Source organism: Pleurodeles waltl, chromosome 9 (assembly GCF_031143425.1).
Source record: "Pleurodeles waltl isolate 20211129_DDA chromosome 9, aPleWal1.hap1.20221129, whole genome shotgun sequence".
Classification (NCBI taxonomy): Eukaryota; Metazoa; Chordata; class Amphibia; order Caudata; family Salamandridae; genus Pleurodeles; species Pleurodeles waltl.
Genome location: NC_090448.1, coordinates 873004676 through 873026545, shown reverse-complemented (window position 1 = coordinate 873026545; position 21870 = coordinate 873004676). Strand labels below are relative to the sequence as shown.

The 21870-nt window shown below is 42.7% G+C and overlaps 1 protein-coding gene across 4 annotated transcripts in view; it reads right to left on the bottom strand.

Annotated features, from left to right (window-relative positions):
• GPR68 (G protein-coupled receptor 68) overlaps positions 1-21870 on the bottom strand; it is a 207777-nt gene that overhangs the window by 52741 nt on the left and 133166 nt on the right. The window contains exon 1 of one of the 4 annotated variants that reach the window (XM_069208177.1): positions 13813-13909. The exons of the other annotated variants lie outside the window; for them this stretch is intronic. The gene's annotated coding sequence lies outside the window, so the exon portion shown is untranslated. Of the gene's footprint in view, positions 1-13812; positions 13910-21870 lie in introns of those variants that run through there. 4 annotated transcript variants of the gene reach the window in all.

Here is a 21870-nt window from a genome sequence, read left to right as displayed (position 1 = left end):
GTGTATAAGTGTTCAAATCATCCTGGGACACTTTTTGTTAAGCACCTAGAAAATTCATGACACGTTTTGAGAAAGTTCTGTAGGCATTTGTGGGTATCACCACATTGCGGGTGCAGCGGCGGCTGCCGCAAATCTCAACGGGAGGGGAGGCAGGGTGAGGGATGGAGAAGGGGGTAGAATAAAAAAAAATATATGTATATAAAAACTTACCTTTTGCCGTCGCTCCGCTTCCGTCGCTCCTCTTCTGTCCCTCGTTGTGTTGTCCCATCATTCACGGGGACACCAGCACAGCCTCCCCAGCAATTCTGTTGCTGGTTTTATGCTTTACCTAGCATGAAAGCAGCATCAGGATTGGTCTGAGTGGCTTGGACTTCCGCTCAGACACAACCCTCGGGTCTGTGCAGTTTCTCCAGCTCGGCTGTTAAACACAGCCGGGCTGGAGAAACCTAAGTGAGCATGTGTGTTTGGCCGGCCTGAGATGGCCAGCCAAACACACATGCACACTTCGGTGCACACTCTCCTCATACCCTCTCCCATCTCCTGTGGCCCACCCTGCCCCTTCCTAAACATGCTGCTACCTGAACCATCAACTGAAAGATAATATGATATTTGCAACAATATATATGTGAATTCTGTATCTTTTTGTTCTCCGTGTACTTTAGGGGCACCTCGTTGTGTATTTTCTGAGTCGTGAGGTAGTTTTGACCTCTAAGGGTTGGGTGTTTCCCTAGTGGGGTTCCCCGTTATATACTTGGGTGGATTGGGCACCCTGAGCGCCACATCTCCTCAATTTGCACCCGGTTCTTCTTATTTCTGCTCCTGGCTTAGCCAGGGGGGCGATGCTCCTTCGCCATTGAGAAAGAGCCGCCCCTGCGTGCGTGCATGTTAGTGAAAGATGAGAATGGTTCTTAGAAAGGGTGTCCTCTACATTGTGCTTGACATGAGGTTGTAGGCCTTTAGTACCATCCACACTTTGTGCAAATACGCAATGGTGCACAATTAAACCTGAAGGAATATGAGACATTACAAAGCAAGCCTTTCTCTGTGCGTGTCAGGGGTTGGTCACAAGGCCTGGCCTGCAGCCAGGCCTCGCAGCAAAGCCCTTATAGCCACCCAACCCGACACCATGCATGTCCTTTGGCTGTGGGCAACGCAGGTTGGCCACAGGGCCTGTCTCTGTCAGTGGATCTGTGAGTGAATGCGTGAGTGTTTGAATGGGTCTGAAAGTGGGTGTGTGAGTCTGAGTAGCTGTGAGGGAGTGCATGAGTGTCTGAGTGGGTGTGTGAGTGGACGCATGAGTCTGAGTTCATGTATGAGTGAATGAAGGAATGTATGAATCAGTCTGTGGTTTTCTTCCAAATTTTTCCATATTTACGAATAATACGTGAAAGTTTGCCAATTTTCACAAATATCGCGCATGGTGATGCAAAATTATTTGAAACCCATAATTTGCACCTAAAACACACCTATATCACACCCCTTGGGTCAGGATACCTTCACCCTGAGCCCATATGCCACTTTCAATTTGGATTTTCACCCCCGGGGACCTGGTCCCATGAAATAAAATGGCAGCCCCAACTTTGTATTAAGATTGCGGTCAGACAATTGCAACGCTTCTTTTTGCGCACATATTTACAAAAAATTCACAAATTTCATGAATTATTCGTGGCCAGAGATATACACATTTATTTTCCCTTCAATATCTCAAAAACTACTGAACAGATTCACACAAAATAAGAGAAAGCTTAATCTGCGTACCTACAGCTAGCTTTCTGCAAAAATGGGTGTAATTCCGTCCAGTGGTTCGTCCTGTGGTTGTGTCTAAAGAATCCCATGGAAATTACCTTGGGAAGCACAACCTTTTTTGAGCCCCCGCTTAACGGATCACCCCGAAACTTTCCATGCGCAACAAGAATCACCACAAGAAACGGTGCCAAAGATATAGGCAAGTCAAAAAATGCTTTTTCTATGGAACCATGGTCCTAACTATAACTACTTAGTGGTGCCCGCCATGAGGTAATATATATATCTCCATGCTAAACTCCTAGGATTTCATACACCGCTTTAGTCCAGAAAATGCCATAAATCATAATTTTGAAGCACGCCACCTCCTAAGCGAACCAAAAGTCACAGATAAACAAAATTACTGGAAAAAACACGAACAAGAAATCATTGAAGTTTGCATAAATAAGCAAGATTTTTTTTATAAATAAACTGTAAAAAAAAGCTATCCTGTAGCCAGTTAAGTGACACTAGATGTTATGTTAATATCATAGGGAGGCATATCATTGTACAATACAAAAATTGCAGGAGAAAGGTTTGCATTGGAAAAATAAAGGACTGATTGAACTGGAAGAATATCAATTTCTTAAGCTTAAGAAGGAACATCCTTCATTGCCCATGATCTATTTTCTACCAAAGATGCATAAAAATATGAATAAACAGGACAATTCTTTCCTCTAATGGAAGCTTGTTAGAGAACTGTTCCATTATATTGATAATTTTATAGCCACCTTTGCTAAGGGGCTGGTCTCCTATATGAGAGATACATTTGACTTTTTGTCATCAAATGGAGTATCCTTTGTGAGGATTTTGTTAGAATTAGTCACAATTGTAGCTTGGATGAGGAGTCTGAATGTGAAAAGGAGGCAGCCCTAATAAGATTTAGAGAGAGATAGAGGCTATCCAGAACATGTTTTAATGGAGGCAAAAAGAAAAATCAATTGGATCAAAAGAGAAGAATTGTTGACCCCTAAAATCAGAAAGCAGGGCTCACCATTGTTTAGGCTTACTACCATATATAGCTCACAGGCACCCTGTGTGAATAATATTTTATGGAGGTGGTGGGGAGTGTCAGGGGTTATTGGGCCCTTGAGAACTGTAATGTATAAAAGAGCAAGAACTCTGAAGAACACATTGGTACAGAGGTATCTCCCCCCTGAAATAGGTTGTGTATCCATTTCTGACCTTAAGGGCATCTTGGTAGGAGCTACCACCCTCCTGGAATAGTTTCTGTATCCATTTCAGACTTTAAGGGGTTTGGAAACTGTAGATCTTGCAGGACTTGCAAAAAGTAGGGAAGGAAGAGAAGATTGTGTAGTACAAGATACCAAACAAAAGAGAAAAATAAATGAATTCATCACTTGCAGAGCACCATATGTAGTATATGTTCTGGAATGTCCTTGCAAATTGGAATGTAGGAAGCACATTGTTTCCAGTTTAGAAAGAAATTCTAGAACATGGGAGAGCCACACAACAGGTTCATTATGCCATTTGTCAGGAATTAATTTTTTGGGATGGTCACGTGGAGCTCCCGTCATGCTGCGTGCATGTCTGAGAGCCCCACGGAGTAATGCTATGGCAGCCGCGACACGCTGCAGAACTCGCAGCTGAAAATGCCGCTGCATTGAGGAGTGCAGCTTCATCTCTGCCTGGCCTTGCTCCCCACCTGCGGAAAACGCCTGGAGGCTGGGGACGATGGAGACCTTTTTAAAGAAATTAATGGAACTCGCAGCTCGGAGCTGCACAATACCGGCCGAGGGTGCTCTGTTCCATGCGCCGCTCTGATTCATAGTGGCGCTCGCTCGCGTTCCATCTCTTCCCCCTCCCCCTCCGACCTAGGAGCCGTATGGAGGCTGGGACTGTCCTTTGGATCCAACCGACAAGTCGGAGCCTGTGGTGTGCTGGCTCCGACAACGCGCGCCGCTCCCAGTCGAGTTAAGGGAGGAGCGCGCTTACCCTGGTAAAGCGGGGATACAGGGGAGTGTCCAGTAACCGCGGGATCGCAGTTTGACGTTTTTTTCCTCAGCCTGTCGGAGTTACAGTCCCCCCACCTCAGAAATTTGTTTCAAAATACTGCTGCTACACAAGGAGAAGGAGGAAGGCGGAAGGCGACGAGGAGCAATCAAAGCTCAGTTCAGCTTGGCACAGTCTACAGATGTACACAAGAATACACAGATAAGGGACAAGTGATGGTTCCAAAGCTTATAAAAGTGTGTCAATGTGTAATGTGCGGGGGGCAGTGGAGGAGCCCCTCTTAATGTGAGAGGGGGGGCTGGTTGGAAAACCAGCGGGCAGTGTGCAGAGAAGCTTTGTGACAATTTAACTTTTGCCCTATACCGATTCAAGCCCTAAAACTGAAGGAAGAAGAAAGGGGATAAAGGGAGGAGGCTAAGAGGAAGAAAAAAAAAAAGAAGAAAGGTCAATATTTGTTGTGCACAGAGGGGACATTAAATAATGAGACTATTCATAACTGTGTGTCAGCGGTGCACGGAAGAAGAGTACCAATTTACCGAAAGGTGGGCTGTCTTGCCCAAGATTTTTTGCTGTGCGCACATTTTTTTTTTCTTTCTTTCTTTCGCTAGCATCTGGGTTCTGTTAGGGCTTAGCAGTCTGGCTCCTACCTAAGCACACCTTCCAGCCCATGTTGGGGGTTAGGTGACGGAAGCAGTTGCACACTGGTGGTGCGGCTTGTTGTCCTGCCTCCTGGCGACATCTCCATTATAAGGTCGGGACTTTCCATTTTTTTTCTTCTCACAATGAAACGCATGGCACAAGATACAGGGTATAAAGCCCGGACAATGGGAAAGATCCCGAAAGGACCTAAATCTAAGACCCTGACCCCAGCTACAGGAAGGTGCAGGCATAGTTCCAACCAACAAGTCTCTGCAAGTTCTTCAGGGGAGTTCCGTGGGATTCAGGATCTTTCATCTTCTTCCTCAGGTCTCACAGCCTTGCTGAAACCCAGTATTGAGGAGTATGTGGAACAGTCTGTCGAATGGTCTTCACGATCTACGGAGCCACTACCCAAATACGCTCCCAGCCTTCCTCTTCTCTTCCAGCCAGTGTCGCCATTGAATCTTCTTCTGTATCTCCGATTCCAGTGACACCTGGCAACCTACCCCTAGTTCGTCCTTCAATTTCGCCTCAACTCAAGGAGAAACGTTTGGAGAAACCTGCTTATCCCTTATTTTCAAATCCTAATAGCAACTTCAAAGGATCACTTAAATCGATCGAAAGGGGCACAAAAGAAGAAGGGGTTGAGAGGATATCTCTCCCAAGCGAAGCAACTTTGATGTATACTGGAGTATCTTCTGCTCTGGCTTCAAATTTTGTGTTGGAGGGGCCATGCATAAAAGTATCCGATTCACCTGCAGTCAGTTCCAATTCAAATACTGGGTCTCAAACCCTTGCTTATTCTCCTAACCTCCTCATTCCGGATTGTTCATCATGCAGGATAAAGGACACTTCAACTATGGAGGAGTGATGGGGCAGATTTTAGCTGAGCTTCGAACTATTAAGCTATCTCAGAAGGAGACTCATAGGGAGATGAAAGATCAGCTTATCCAATTGAATACTCATTTAACTTTTCTCTCTTCTTGAGTTTCACAGGTGGAACAGATGGTCTCTGACCTAGAAGATGTTGAAAATCAAGCAGAATCGACAACTTCCCGGATCCAATCTGAACTGGAGGATCTCCAGTTAAAATTGGATGAAGTTAAAAATAGGTCCTGGCGCTCTAACCTCAGATTTGTAGGGGTCCCTCAGGAGATCGAACCAGCCTCATCTGTGGCCAAAGTTGTCTCGGAACTCATCTATAAGGCCGTCCTTCCAGATAGAGATAAAATAGAAGGGGACTTCTCAATCATGAGGGCTCACAGGGTACCCTTCACCCGCCCTGCTAATTCAAAGTATCCTCATATCATTTTGGTCAACTTTGGAGACAGAATCAAGGACGTATACTCTCTCAAACTAGAAAAGTGAGGGAGTTTAAGTCTGATGATAGCTTCACTTTTTGTGTTTTTTCAGATATGTCAGTAGCAGCTGCACACCAGCGCCGCAAGTTTGTTGGATTAATTGACGACTTTAAAAGATTGGGGGCACCGGCGAGTATCGTGCAATTTGCCAAGCTCAAAGTATTTAATGAGGGTCAAGCGAAAGTATTCCTGAATGTTCAGGAAGCAAGAAAGTTTTTGGAACTCTTAAAAAAGCAAGGAGATGGTGCTTGATAAGGGGAAAAAAGGGAACAAAGGGGGGTGAAGATATTGATAGTTTGTGAAACTGTATGTTATAGGTATTTTACACATGGTATTGCCTAATATTTTGTGGCTTGCTAAGAGATTTAGGCACAAGGGAAGAAATGGGGGTGGTAGGAGAATCTGGGGAGGGAGGGGGAAGGCGGGTGGAGACGACAGGAATAACGCCGGATTTGGTATCTCATCATGAGGAGAATTTTTCCGTTTTTTAACTGGGGGGGGGTGTTTGCACTAGGGTGGAGGAAAAGTGCAGATGATAAAGTAGACAACAAACTGGATTATAATTGGGATAGAGCTCCTCTACAAAAAATTGTTATGGAAGGTACCCAAATCTGCGACATATGATGACTACATTTGATAAAAGGGGGTGAATTAAGAGTTATTTCTTGCAATATCAATGGCGCTAATAATCAAGTTAAGTTTACTGCTTTACCTAAATGGTTAAGGACCTCACAATCGCAGATTTTTCTCTTGCAGGAAACACACGTAAAGTGCCAGAATAAGCTCCCTAAGCTCCCAACTTTTATCGTCCAGGCCTAATATGCTTCGGCTTACACCGCTGTTCGGAGGTTGCCATCTTTGTGACTAAAGAATTTTTTGGGGACGGTTTATCAGGTGTATCGTGACTCACAGGTTCGTTGGGTTGTAATTAGCACTCTTATTTCAAATAATCACATCCATTTTGCAAGCTTCTATGGTCCATTAGAGGATGATCCCACTGCCCTCCGGAGCCTCTATAAGGTGTTAAGTCTACTCACTGGCCTTTTAATCATCGGAGATTTTAATGTTATTCCCGATCTTCAGTTCGATTCCTCTCGTAAGAACAAGAAGCAGAAGAAACCTAAAGTCTCTCAGTGGCTGGCCAAAATTACCTAGGACTTGACATTGGTTGATGCTTGGATCATACGCAGGATTACGATTATACGTATTTTTCAAACAAGTATAATACAGCTTCTAGAATTTACTTTCTTCTAACTTCATTCCTCCTTCCTCGTAATAATTCTTATATAAATGCCAATCCTTTCTCGGGCCACTCAGCACCCCAGGTTAACCTTAATGTTTTTGGCGAGCTGGGTGCTCGTCCGCGCTGGAGTTTTGATAAATCCTTGTTGGTAGATGAAGGATGGGTTCAGACTCTCAAAACCTCTATAACTAGCTTCCTTGAAGTCAACAAAAATTCAGCATCTCCATTTTTTATCTGGGAATCACTTAAAGCACATATAAGAGGAGAATCTATACCATATAAGGCCTTTTTGGTTAAATCTAACAAGCAAAAGGTGAATGAGCTCCAACTAGAGCTTAATCAAGCACAAAGGGCACTTCTGACATCCCAAAAACCAGAGGTTCTCTTAAGGTTAAGAAGGGCACAGGCTAAGCTCAGTGACTTTTTCTTAGTTTGTGAGATGGTTAATCAACATACATGCATGTAGAATTGGTACGAAGACAGCAAGCACGTTGGTAAATTTTTGGCCAGGTCAGTTAATAAAATAAAACCCCCGAAAAATACTATTAAATCTATCTTTGATGAGCGGTCGGATGCAATGGTAAGTCATCCAGACGATATTGAAAGAGTTTTTGGCTCTCACTATGCCAAAATATATGCGTGTTCCATTCCAACAAACGTCCAGCAGATTGAGCAATATTTGGACTCAATCACCTTACCCAGTTTAGATTCATCTGCAAGGGCAAACCTTATTTCTCTCATTTCACTCAGTGAGGTAAAGGAGGTTATAATGGCCTCACCAAACAGGAAGGTCTGTGGAGAAGATGGCATTCTGGCAGAAGTCTATAAAACCATCATAGATCAGATAGCCGGGTGTCTCGCTCTTCTGTTCAACAGTATTCTGCAGGGAGCAGACATTCATGCATCCTTTACAAGGGCCACGGTGATCAGCTTCTTGAAAAAAGATAAGTCATCAAAGAAACAGGATTCATATCGTCTGATTAGCTCATTAAATTTTGACTGTAAGCTTTTAGTCAAAATGTTGGCACGCAGATTGACACTAGTTGTACAGGATCTTATTCACGAAGATTAGTGCAGTTTTCTCCCGGGTAGGTCATTAGCCCCAACCACCAACTTTTTAATTCAGGCGATAGACTACTATTCCACTAATGTTAAACCAGCACTATTATAATGCTGGATGCTGAGAAAGCCTTCAATTGAGTCCATGGGAGGTCCTATTCCAGATCCTTGAGAAATATAAGTTTCCCCGTCAATTTATTCAGATTTTACATAACCTATACTCTAAAGCTCAAATAAAGATTCTTATCAACTCACGCATTGCTGGAACTCTTCAAGTTCAGCGGGGTATGCGTCAGGGATGCTTTTACATTATTCATCGGACCCCTAGCGGGCGCAATACGTCAAGAAGTTTCTATTCTTGCTCCTATGACTCAGGCCCCTAAATTAAAACTGTTTGCCGATGATATGATACTTTATTTGGCAGCAGATTATTCGAATATTGCTAGAGTCTTTGGCAAAATAATGGCCTTTACAGAGTTGGGGGGGGGGTATAGGATCAATCATTCTAAATCAGAAGCCTTTTTTTTCAATTCCACTGAGAATGTTCTCCCAATTGAGATGTGGGCTCAGTTTCGCCTTCATCGTCCTATAAGATTTCTGGGAATCTATGTCTCCCACGATTTTTCGGAACACTTTGGCTTAAATTATGTCCCCACGTTTAAGAAAGTGCAACATCTATTACAAAAATGAGAAGCTTCTCCACTATCAATTATGGGTTGTGTAGCTTTGGTTAAAATGATGATCCTTCCTCCTCTCTTATTCATCTTTTCCAGCGTGATCATCAAAATTCAGCAAAAATCTTTTAAAGCGCTAGAGGCACTGCTTCGGCAGTTTGTATGGCCAATAACAAAAACAAGTGCTCAGCTGGATACTCTATCCCTTGTAGTGGAAGATAGGGGTCTGGCCCTTCCAAATTTCAGGAATGATTATGATTCTGCATTTATCGATTGGGCCTCTAGAACAGACGTATTTTCCAATTCTAGCTTTTATTTCAATAAAATGTTACTTGAGAATGGCTGCCACGTAGTCTCTTTTCTTAAGTTCCCAAGGCAACCCAAACACACCATATATAAAGTCCCCATCATAATCTATGCTAGGCTTTCACATTTGAGACAAATATCATATCCCTGCACTTTTTTCCAAAATGTCTTTGACCCAGTCGGGGATGATGGGCTTAAATTTGATTCCTGCACATGTAAATAAATGGTTAATTGCGGGGTTCACATGTTTTTCAGACTTTTTAGCAGCTAATCAAGTCAAGACCTGGGATCAATGCCAGGTAGCAGCCCCTATCCCCATCTCTCTAAACTATTCTTATCTCTGGATTTGGTATTTTTTGCTCCCATTTACTCCCTTCCTAGATCAACCCCCTTCTCTTATTGGTCAGGCATTCTTTGGGACTCATAGGGGCTTAGGCAATTGGTATTGGATCCTTAACTCCCAGGAAGCAACACAAGTACGTTCCGGTCTTTTATCAAAGATTGAAAAGTCCACTGGGTGCAAAATAGAGCTGAAAACGTGGAGGTATTATAATAGCATTTCCTACAAGGCGATTAGAGGGGCTAACTTTAAAAGAATGGCTCTGTTCACAAAACTGATGCTTTATCTAACTCCTGTACAAATTAGTAGGGCATTCCGACTGTGTCAGGCTCCTGTCCGCGGTGTAACGATTCAGGGGATTGGCTGCATATGTGTTTCACCTGCCCCAATGTTGTGGACTCCTGGGGCAAAGGTCTTTAGTGGATTAGTAGGAAGACATGCTGTGTTCCCATTCCAGATACTATGTGGGCTTCGTTTGGAATTTTCGGACCATTTGAACCTAAGTGGACGGGCAAAGCAGCTGTTTTTCATAGGCTCTCTGATCGCGAAATCACTGATTTTACAAGCTTGGAAATCACCCTCTCCACATACGTTTGAAGCTTGGGAGGCGAAGATGAAGCTGGTACACAGGAAGGAAAAGCTGTATGCACAAAGAATAGGGGCAGGTCGCAAGTTTAAGGATATTTGGGGACCAACTTTTGAGGAAGAAGAGGTAATTAGGTTATGATATGTTACGAAAAGAGTTATTATAATCATAGTTAGTAGTTAATCAAGGAAACCCTGGATGAGAATATGTCCTGTTCTTTGTTTTGCTCTTAAGTTTTGTTTCTGCTCAATACAAAAAAAAAAAGGAATTAATTTTCTTTGTTATTGATAAGGTGATGATTGCTCTTAGAGGAGGAAATCATAAGCTTAAATTAAGACAGTTTGAGTCCTTCTACACTATAAAGCAAGGCACTTGTGGAAGGAATTTTTTAAACACAAAAGAAGAATTGATAATGCATTTGAAGTTAATTTAAATCTTACTGATTGTGTATATGCATAGGAATGTGATGTTTACATAGTAATTAATGTACAGGGATTCAGATTTTTTTTAAAGACCTTTTCTTTTGATTTCAGATGCATCACACATTTGGATATTCACTTCCATGAATATGAATGGAATTAAGGGCCCACTGGGGCTAAATAACAGCTGATATCAGATTGAGCAAAGTTTTTTAAGAGAGGTTATCTACTATAAATACAAAAAAGATTATATTTTGCAATGTTACGCTACACATGCATACATATAATTATTTTTTCTTATACCAAGGCATGTATTTCTCACAAATGAATATAGAGAAAATGATTTTGACAATCAGAATGATTAGCCCACTGGGGCTTAATAAGTGTTAGGGTGAATACTTAGTACAAGTATTGATGATGGTTTAAAGCCAATTATGTCAGTAAAAACAGTTCGAGTAATTGTAATGGCATCTGACAGTATACAAAGAGACCACTGTTCAATTCCCCTGTCAAGTACATATTTAATTTTCTTTTTGTTGGTCATGTTGTTGAGAGCATTTTGTAAGGAACATTAGTATGTCTTTTGTTTCTATTTGTTGATGAATGTTTGAACGGAAGTATCCAGAAGGAGAGGGTGACTCCCTGTTTGAGAAAGGCTGGTACACCAAAACGTGCTACAATCCATGTTAAAAAGAGTAAATCTTTCAGTCACATCTTCCTGGAGTGCCGAGTGTTTGTTCACGGAGGAGGCGGTGTGTTTGAAAATATTATATAAATTATATATATATATATATATATATATGTATATATATATATATATATATATCTATCGATATATATATGTGTGTGTGTGTGTATGTATATATTATTATTTATTGAAAAAAACTAAGGTTAAATACACGTTATCTTTATGTGAAAATGTCTGTTAAAATACATAGTTTTAAATCAACCAAACCACTGAAATTCAAAAGTTATAGTTAACTCAAGTAACTATATCATGCACAGTGTTGTCATCAGTGATGTCATTTCAGATATTACATGTCATGAGTGATGTAATATGTGAGGTAATTAGTAGTGCATGGTGCTTTTTTACTTCTAACCTCCTTTTACCCTCTTCCCTTCCAGAACCCTAAATTTACCCTTTAACTTTACCCACCTGAAAACCCTAAAATTGGCCCTTACCACCTTTACCGCTACCTACCCCACTCCCTAAAATTACTCTTACCACTATTTTTCTCTACAGATCCCAAAACCTAAAATGTAACTTTTACCTCTCTTTACCTCCACCCATGTCTAAAACCTAAAATCACTGTTACCTTCTTTTCCCACCATCTGCACCTTTACACCCTTTTTGTTTTAAATAACCTTAAAAATTATGTGATTTAAAATAAATTATTTGCCTGTATGGTATAGTACTACATGGTAAAATATGCATGACAAAGTTAAAAACCTATTAACTGTACTTAACTGTGAGAAAAAAACTCTTCTGTCATGGTTAGCCCCCCACTTTTGCCTGGTATATGATGTAGCCTCAAAGTTGTTAGTGCCCAAGGCCCCTGTGAGCCAGGATCCCTGGGTCAGATCTCTTTCCCTAAAATTGTTTTGATACATTGGTACCAATGGCAACACCACTACAAGTCCCTAGTAAATGGTACTTAGGTACCCAGGGAATGGGGCACTAAGGGTAGACCGCTGATGGCAGCAGCATAGATTGTGCCACCCTCTAGGGCCATGCATCCAGAAGCACCCAGCACTGCCATTGCAGGCTGAATGCTCTGATGCAATTCTAAAAGACAAACACAACATGGCACACAGCCTGAGTGCCATATCCACTATACACTGCATGCACTATAGGTAAGTCACCCCTCTGGCAGGCCTTCCAGCCATAAGGCAGGGTGCACTATATGGTATGTGTGGGCATAGATGCATGAGCAATATGCTTCTACTGTGTCCTTGCCAAACCTGGGACATAGTAAGTGAACAGGGCAGCCCTTTTAATGCATGTGCTGGACAATGGTCAGTACGAGTTTAACAGCCACATGATGGCTACCCTGAACCCTGGGTTGTTTGGTATCAAACAACTCAGAATGAAAAATCAAAACTGGTGCCAGTGTTGGATTTATTACAAAATGCATCCGGGGTCAACTTAGAAGTGCCCCTTGCAAAAGCTAACTACCCTGGCATGGTTACTGGCCGGTCACAACCAGCCTGCCACCATCAACAAGATTCTAAATCCCTGGGGTGAGAGATCCTGCTCTCTGGGATTCAGAACAAAGCCCTTCCTGGTTGGGGGTGATAGCACCCCATCCCTCAGAAATGTTCACTGCCCTCATGGCGAGCTTCAAAGGGCATACTGCCCTTGAAACTCAAACCCCAGGCCTGCTGCTAGCAGCAGATGGCTGCCCATATTGCAAACCTCCACTTTTGGCAGGAGCAACGGCAGGAAAACAGTCAAAGGGTAGGAGGAGTGGTCATTCCTCCTTGTACCACCCTGAAGATGTTGCATGCGAGATGACCTCTCTATTTCATTTTCTTCCATCTTGGAGGGAAGGAAAATAGCCAATCAGGTGTAGGGAAGTGTCTTCTGCCAGCAAAAAGTGGTCACTTAGTGGGTGTAGCCACCCTAAGGTAGATGACCCATTGGTCACTACTAGGTACCCCCTAAAACGCCCACTAAATACAGTATTTAGTGGGCATCCCTAGACCAAGAAATCAGATTCCATGAACAAAAGAAAACCAGCAACAAAGAAGACCCAGTGATCGAGAACTGAAGTCCTGCTGCACCAAGAAAAGGCCCCAAACCCTGCCTGCTGCAACCAGGACTCGACAATCACTGGTGAGGGGTTGCTTGGACATTGGATGGACTCTACAAACCGTAGGATGACCTTCACTCTTGAAAAATCACCAAAGATCTGCCTCCAGAGTGAAGGCATCACTTTGTAACACCAAGGAACCGAAGACCCAGTGAAGGCCACTTCACTGACCGGCTGTTGACGAAGGAACCGGATGCTGCAGCCACACCAAACATCATCAGTCAGATCGTGAGAACACACCCTGACAGCGTGCCAAGTTTGGTGGCACCGCCCCCTCTAGTGGCAAGACTGTGCAATAGTCTTTGGTACTAGTCACCTCACGTCAGACACCCAGTAGGCCAGTCCACTCCGGACTGAAAAGGACCAGGAGGAAGCCCCAGTTGAAGGACTTCAGTAACCACCTGGACCTCCTAACAGAGTGCCCCTGCTGACATGCAAGCGACCCTCCAAGGTACCTACCTACTGCTTCCAAGGTCACCTTTGCGCACACAACTCCTGGCTCACCGATTCGCTATGCATCTGGCCGCCCTGGGCCCTGCACCGAAGATCCAGCTGAGCCCTGCGGGTCTCCCACCCCTTGTGACCTTGACACCTCAAGGGAACCAACCAGACTTACCTTTAAGTTCGCCTGAGCAGTACAGTGCTTTTCCAAGTGGTCCACTGCAGTGACCTGGCACCAGCTCCATCGACTTTCTGCCACTGCTCCAGTCTGAACCGTGAGCCACCCAAACTTCTACCACTGGTCTAGGGTACTGATTGACGAAATTGACATATCTGCAAAAGGAGACATTGGTAAACACACTGCCTGATTTACTATGAATTTTCAAAGTATTTCTCCATTGATTTCTATGGTGCGTAAATACACACAAAAAGACTAACTTTATTAAAACGTTTAAAAATTCATACCTTAAAAAGTACTTACCCACTTTTGATGGTCTTTGCCTTAAAACATTTATAAAAATCTGAAGTATTTTTGTAAATTGGTCTCGAGTTATTCTTTTGAGTGTGTGGCCTCATTTGTTGTTACTGTGAGAACAACAAATGCTTTGCACTTCTCCAAGATTAGCATAACTGCTTGACCAAGCTACCATACAAATTAGAGCATTAGGTGGTCTAGTTTTTACCTCTGTAAACAAATGTGTTGCTGCCTAGTTTTGCACACTACAGAGAGGGCCAGCCTTCTACACTTACCTGTGTGGTAATTAACCTGAATGATAAAAACTGCATGGTAAAGCTCATGCACGGTAAAGTCAGCGTTTTAAAGGTTATTTAGGCCTGCAGTCATAATCTCAAAATACATGAGACAATTCAATTTTCTGGTGCAAATCAAAAAAACGTTGAATAGAACCAAGACTTTGTAAAGTTATAAGAAAATATTAGGGAGAAAGTCTCTGTTTAAGAGACTGTGTTGCTACTAATTATAGTTAACTTGGGCATATCTCCCCGAATGGCTACCAGTGTATAATATATGATCCTGAAAATCACCTCCAAATGGATACTGTTACCTTAATATCACTGAAAATGTTTGATATTGCCCAAAATCTCGCTGGGGACAATTTATGCAAAGACTGAGGATGGACAGTAAATTATGGGTTAACTCATTATTGAAATTAGGAAGAACCTTATTTTTCCTGCTCCAAACAAAACAATTACTCCAATCAGTGACTACTCTTCTTAATCCCCTCCTGAATCTCATGCATTTTATTATGGAATTGTTCCCACGGACAAGCTGAATGCGTTTGGAGACCAACCATAGCCTCATAGCACCCCAGAGCATACACCTGCACCCAAGTGGAGAAAAATATGTGATGTGAACAGTATGCAGTGAGGATGAGTTAGTCAGTTTCCAAATATTAAATTTGGAAAAAAATATTCTTTACACAAAAGATGTGTAATACTTGACCAAAGTAGACACATTTCACGTTCCAAATAATAGATGCTAAAGAAGGTTGACAAGGGGCTAAATGGAGTTGTAAAGACATGTAATATTTATGAGATCTAATGTAGTGGGCGTTTGACTATGTCTGCCTACTCCTGGACACACAACAGGAGAAACCTTTGTTTGCCACTTTCCCAGATATGATTAGACTACCTAAAGTCATAAGCAGAAAGAAAAAATGTTGCCTTCAATCTATTTTGTTGCATATCCCTAAGTCAATAGATGACAAGGCGTACGAAAATGGCTCACCTCAGTGTATATAAAGAAAGGCAATGTTGCCATTGGAAACGGTGAATTAGGAATGTAGACATCACTTAAGTTGGGGTTAAAAGCAGTGAACGCGATAAAGGTGGAAAACCTGTAGGTATAACAAACACAAAGGCACTTCATCAATAAAATTACAATTAATAAACAAGATGGCACTAGTTATTTCTAGCTAAAATGGAACCAACATATGTATTGTGCTTCAAAAACAGTGGGTGAAGCAGGTGAAAGATACAGCTTTGCCACTTCTGTATAACACTTGACAAAGGCGTCCAACTCAAGCTCCCCGAGAGCATGGGTAGCACAAAAGAAAACTGAAGTCTTAACTGACTGAACTGAAGTCCGAGGGGCACTAATTCCTTTTCAGCTGGTGTGCAAGGTGTGGGACAAGCTAAGGGATGGTGGGGAAACTCTGGAGGGGAAACTCTCATATTAAGGGAATATTTTAAGAACGAGAGCTTGTGTATCGGGTGCCCGCCTTTAGAGGCTGGCCTCTCCTCACCAAGTAAGGAATGGGACGAAGGAGGATATGAGGCGGTAATGAATATTTCCTGAAGTATGTGCCCCTTCCAAACTTTGTTTACTGGATGAGTCATAAGAGAGTGAGGCATGGGTGAGGTCTTATGCTGCTCTGAAGTTTGTAAAGTATGATTGTAAAGTTCCGATGAGGAAATAATTCAGATTTGGAGTTAGAGAATGGCAGATGGCTCAAGGGATGTAGTAATGAGTCAAACACTGCGAGGGATTGTTGCAGGGTCGACAGATCAGCTTCACAACAAGATGACTATAATGTAACTGAATAAAGTATATTCAGATGGCAAATAAACATATGCATAGAGTCACCTGCCATTAGACTGAGGGCTGTGTATGTTCCTGAAAAGGTGATATCAGGGAGGAACACAATGAGGGCGTTTCTCTAATTTTACCCCTAAACTCATAATAATCTGTAGACCCACTGTCACACCTAATGCCAACAACAGTTCATACCAGCTTTAGAAAATGGTTTACACATAGTTTCTATGCTTAGACGATGGACCACTGCCTAACCTCATGGAAAGCCAAAACTAGTTCTTTTGCTACATATCATAAACCTCTCATAAATTTGACAGAGCCTAGATAAGGTAATCAGCTACTACGGGGTAGATCATAACAGCCCTTCCCATACAGTACACCAAGTTCAAAATATAGAACACATTAGATGGAACATCTGACGGACCGCGTTACGCAAGACTACCAACATACATCCTTCTACCAAAGAGGACTGACCATGAAGAACAAAACATGCACACACAGTCCTGCACCTGCAACAAGGCAGCAGACATGTCTAGAGACCTAGAAGCTGTGCAAATTACTGGTACATAATCTGGTCTCAGACACCTAAGTTTAACACGCAGAGAAAAGAAAACAAGCCACCCTACTGTGAATAGGACCAAAGCACGGTACTGGTAACACATCATCACGGCTGAATTAGGCTCATGTCCGTGAGCAAATCGTTGAAGTCATGTGGAAAATCGCCATACTACCTAAAGTGGGACAAGGCCACAGTATATCATTATGTAGGCCCCAACTATCTCTTGAGAAAAATGTATTGAGGTATATTATTTCAAACTCTTTATTCGTGGTAAAATAGTTAATTTTGACAGTCACAGTTTCACGTTATGTGGAAGAGATGTGGTATTGTGGCTAAAGCTGCTGAGTTTGAAAACTAGGGACCCTAGTTTGAATCCCAGACATGGCACTTGAACGGAAATCACAAGCACGAGTAATCTGTTCCAAATGATACTATCACCTGCATATATCCGTCCAAGAGTGCCATTTCACTCTTGGTGGCCCAAAGATTCCTTTCTGGTGCTTTAGCTGGTTCTTCAGTATCCCTAGATGTCAGCCAGAGACCCATGTTATGCCCTCAGACTGCACAATGAGGCCATCAGAGGCCCTTGGGCCATAAAAATCGTCTGAGACCCCAACAAGCCTACTCTCGGCTACCCCGACCCACCCTCAGACTGCATGAACCAGCCATCTGCGATTTGCAGCCTACCTTCTGAGACCGAAGGGGTCCGTTAGCCTTCATACTCCCTTATTTGATCATTAGCTACCGCAGACAGCCCTTGGTACACCATCAGACACCCCTGCTCGTCACTATGTCCTACTAAATACCCCTCAGAGATCCTCAGCCTGCCTTGAGATATTCCCAGAGACCCCGACCCTCAGTCAGCTACTAGACATCATCACTCTTTCTTTAAGACAACCCCCGACCACAGCCTGAAACCCTTGACTGGCCCACAGAGACCAGTGGTGTACCAAAGGCCCCTGCAGGTATTGTGGTGGTGGGGGGTGGGGGGGGGGGGGGTTGCTCAAGTTTTGTTACGCCATTGAGAGAGACCCCTCCTCCAGCTGGTTGTCAGCTTGTCTGTTAGACACATGCTGTAATAAATTATAATTTAGGATATATACCAATTTTTGTATAATACATTGCATATGTGCAGTTTCCATGGCAGGCTAGGCCTGTCCCTTGGCTTCAGAGGGTCCCATCCCACCCAGCCACCTGTTGCTACAAGATCTTTAAACTGCCGGAAATCCACGCAGATGTGAGTCACGATGATACATGATGACAATAACAAGTTAAAAAGGCAACACGTCCTTAGTAAGAAAAAAGGAGAGTCTTTGCATCCTGTAGATCATAAATTCCTCGTCATTGTATATACAGCTGCCAATAAACATAGTTCAAATACGCACAAAAAAAGAAAAGTTAAATAAAACAGTTTTACTATCAAGGGATACAGTACAATGTTCAAGAATGAGAGCGATTGTTTCGCCTCTTTGTGTGGATAGGAAATGTGGAGGCGTAGGCAACAGCCCTACCACATTTCACCAACTGTATTACATCTGAAATAGAAGAGGAAATGTTTTTTTTTATGAAAACCTTATTAGGTCAGTTGGCAAGCAGTAGAACAGCCAGACAGTGTGTCTGTGTATGTTATATTTTACTTTTCAAATTGCTGCTGTCCTGAAATTGGCCATAGACCCTATTTATCAGAACAATAAACCCGACATTATATTCCAGATTGAAAGGTTTGTTGCATTTTGAATATCAAGAGCTATTTCCTTTCCACCTCCAATCCATCATCATGTGTGTCCAGATTTATGAAACAAGTTAAACACATTTTCTTTATTCTGGTCTGACATGTCTCCAAGTAAATCCTTGCAAAGCGCAAACACCGAAGTTGGAAAAATGAACATTAGACCAACCAAGATTCCCTATTGGTGCAACACGTGGGGGAACCTACGACCCCGGTGTGATAATCTTGGCAGAAATTTTGCGAAGCTCAAAAATGTCCTGTAATTGGGTCATGCACATTTTGCCTCATAAATTATACATGTCCAGGATTCGCTAGGGCGCAAAACAGCAATATCAGATTGTGTGCGGTATTACACTTAACCTCCGATGTCCTGAATATGAATACAGGATCCAGTTCCTTTCCATGAGCACACGGTTTGTTTCATGACATTTACCCGGCGCTGTGCATATCTGACCCTGCTCTGACCCACTCATATTCTGGAACTAGCACACCGATAGATACTTCTGTCAGCAGTTTGCTGCCGGAGAAAGGATTTCAGTGGAAACGATATGTCCACTGCCTGTTGCAAAACGTTCTATTTATTGATATGGATGACATGGCTGAGGCGGTAATATTACATGCTGAGCCATTTCACCCATTTTCAAGCTTGCTTTTCAACATGGGCCGCAGTCTCACGATTTACGGCTGTTGCCACTCTACTCTTGTAAGAATAGATTTAGCTTCATTATTGCCCACTCCGTTTTCTCAATTAATTTTGGGCTGTTGCCTCCTCCTTACTAATGTTTAAACATAGGTGTGTGAAGTTTTCATTGGGGGAACGAGGTATCCTGCAGAGCCCAACTATTGGCCTAGGCGAGGCTCACAGAGCTTCCCGCTTTTCCTACGTCTTTGACCAATTGTAGGTTTTTTATATGACTGGCAATTTTCCCTGGTGAGCCTTAGTTGGTGCTGAAAAGGGACGAGCTGTTATCTCAAACACTAACTTTAAAACTGCTTTTGCACATCGTTTTGAAAGCGAATGGATGTTGGCATTTTGTTTTCTCGAAACAACTTAAAAAATGTACACAACTCTCAATTTACCTTTGAAAGGCACATGCAAAAAACGTCACTAACTACGGGATGTAATTGTAATGTTTGCAAGAATTAAACGAAGTTTGAAACAGAAAGCTTGACAACTTTGCATACCCAATGCGGTCGAGGAATGCTCATTAATCCACTTTCAAGAATTCTCAGGACTTCCAAAAGTGGAAGTGTTGTATCCTTCCCCGGATTTCTGTCCCACTCCTTGCATGGGTTGTCCCCTGGTGGTGCGATTGTGAGGCAAGAGTGTGTACATACCTTCTGCTCCGTGAAAACAGCACAATGGGTCTATGCCAGACCACCCCAAAGTTCTCACTCCTATCCTGTCGCTACTTTAAAAGTGCAACATTATTCCAGCCCCCAAAACCTTGGGTTTGAGAACTCAGACAGGGCAGCCTTTTGCACCGAAATTAGAACTGGTTTTGCCGATGAGGCCTTGTGTTTCCCGAGTCAATCCTGGCAGAAAGGGTGGGATTTATTTTTTTGGTTTGGTTCCATGGGCTGCTATGGGACCAAAACAGCTCATCATTTACCCTTTCAAGCTGGAAGCTCTCCCATCTAGCAATGCCAGATTGTTGGAAAAGCCAGTACATCACTGACTATTTGTTTGGTAAAAGGCCTGCTTATTAGAAACGATGGTTTTACTCTATCACGGGAAGTATCAACAAAGAGAGGTATCATTTCTTTTAAAATGTTAAAATGTGCTGTTAGGTGATAAACTAAAGCAGCAAGGAGTGGAGGCTGTGTATGGTTAGGAGATGGAACATTCCTAAAAACAAAAGTGATATAATATTTTCTTTGGGTGACAGGTTAAAATGGTAGTGCGCAGATCACTTACACTTCTTGGTACTGGACTGCTGGCCAGTTTCTAGCTTTACGTGATAGTGAAATTCATTGCTGCTACAATTTTGTAGATGAGAAAATAAGTTCAGCAGAGACAAACTCTCAGATTCCAGGTAGTTACATAAAGGTTTATTCAGACCTTTATGTAACTTGCAATTGAATAATTGTCCTGCTCATCTCTGGTGAGCACTCCCAGCGCATTGCTTGTCCACAGAATGAGATGTCCTTCAGTGACTAACACTTTGGTCAATTCCTCCTGAGTGTTTGCCACGTCATTGATGACTCCTCTGCAAATAGAGGGTGAGGCTATGCTGTGGTGCTAGGAACGGGACCTCCAGTAGATCACAGCATACGTCGGGTACCTGCACCCCTGTTCAAATATTGGCTATCTCCCGGAAAACGTCAGTTCAGGTGGAGAGGCCTTCACTAGGACGCTACCCAAGACAGCATATCAGTGGCATATTAAGAGTGTCACCACCCCTAATGCAAAGAAGAAACGTGACCACCACTTGATCCCTATTGGTTGGTAAAAAAAAAGGCTGCTGAAATTAGGATGCAGTTGCCAATTTACACCACTGAGCCTGGTGCCACTGCACTTTCTGCGCTAACAAAAACATGTTTCACATTCCTCAGGCTGCATCTCGTTGATCCAGTTCAACAAGGCAGAATGAGGTTTGGGGTTGCCTATATAACTCTTTAGATGGGGCCCATTTAGGAAGGTTGGGCAGGATCAGTCTTATATGTATAGGGTTCTGTCTGACAGCGCCTTTTTGGCAAACAACACGACAGACTAGGATGCAGTGCAGACAGGGATTTAAGTCAGATGGGGGAGGGTCTCTAAAAGGGATGTGGCCATTGTCATTAAGGGTGTGCTTGGGCATGTAAACTACATTTATTTGATTCCCCTAGTGTGCCTCCTGACTGTCATTTTGGTGCCTGTCTAAGCTTTTCTTACGTGTATGCAGATAAATAACCCAACAACTGACATACACATAAAACCAGCCTGGGCTACTGGCTTTGTTAATGTTTTTTCGGCTCTTTAAGATAAAAGAGTAACAACAATTATTTTGTTGCATATAATTAATATTGAAAATCTTTCAATTCTAAAATTGCGATACTGTGAATTAAACATCACTATGGCTTGTGAAAAGGGTAGTGGTCTTAAGAGTGTCTCAATCACTCCTGTTATGTTCATTCTATGATATTCCATTTTCTCTCCACATCCTTTCCATCTGCATATCTTCCACCTCTTCTCTTTCTCCTTCACCACCCCCCAGACACACAACGCACCCTCTCACCTGTACACAATGTACTATCTTTTACTTTTGCCTGGGCAGTATTTAGACAACTGTGTATCTCCTTCACACACACATTAGCACAGAATCACAACTGCAACTGGAATACACGACGATTGCTCTATGATACTGCAGAGAAGCCAAGGATTGGATGACCACATATTCTGAACATC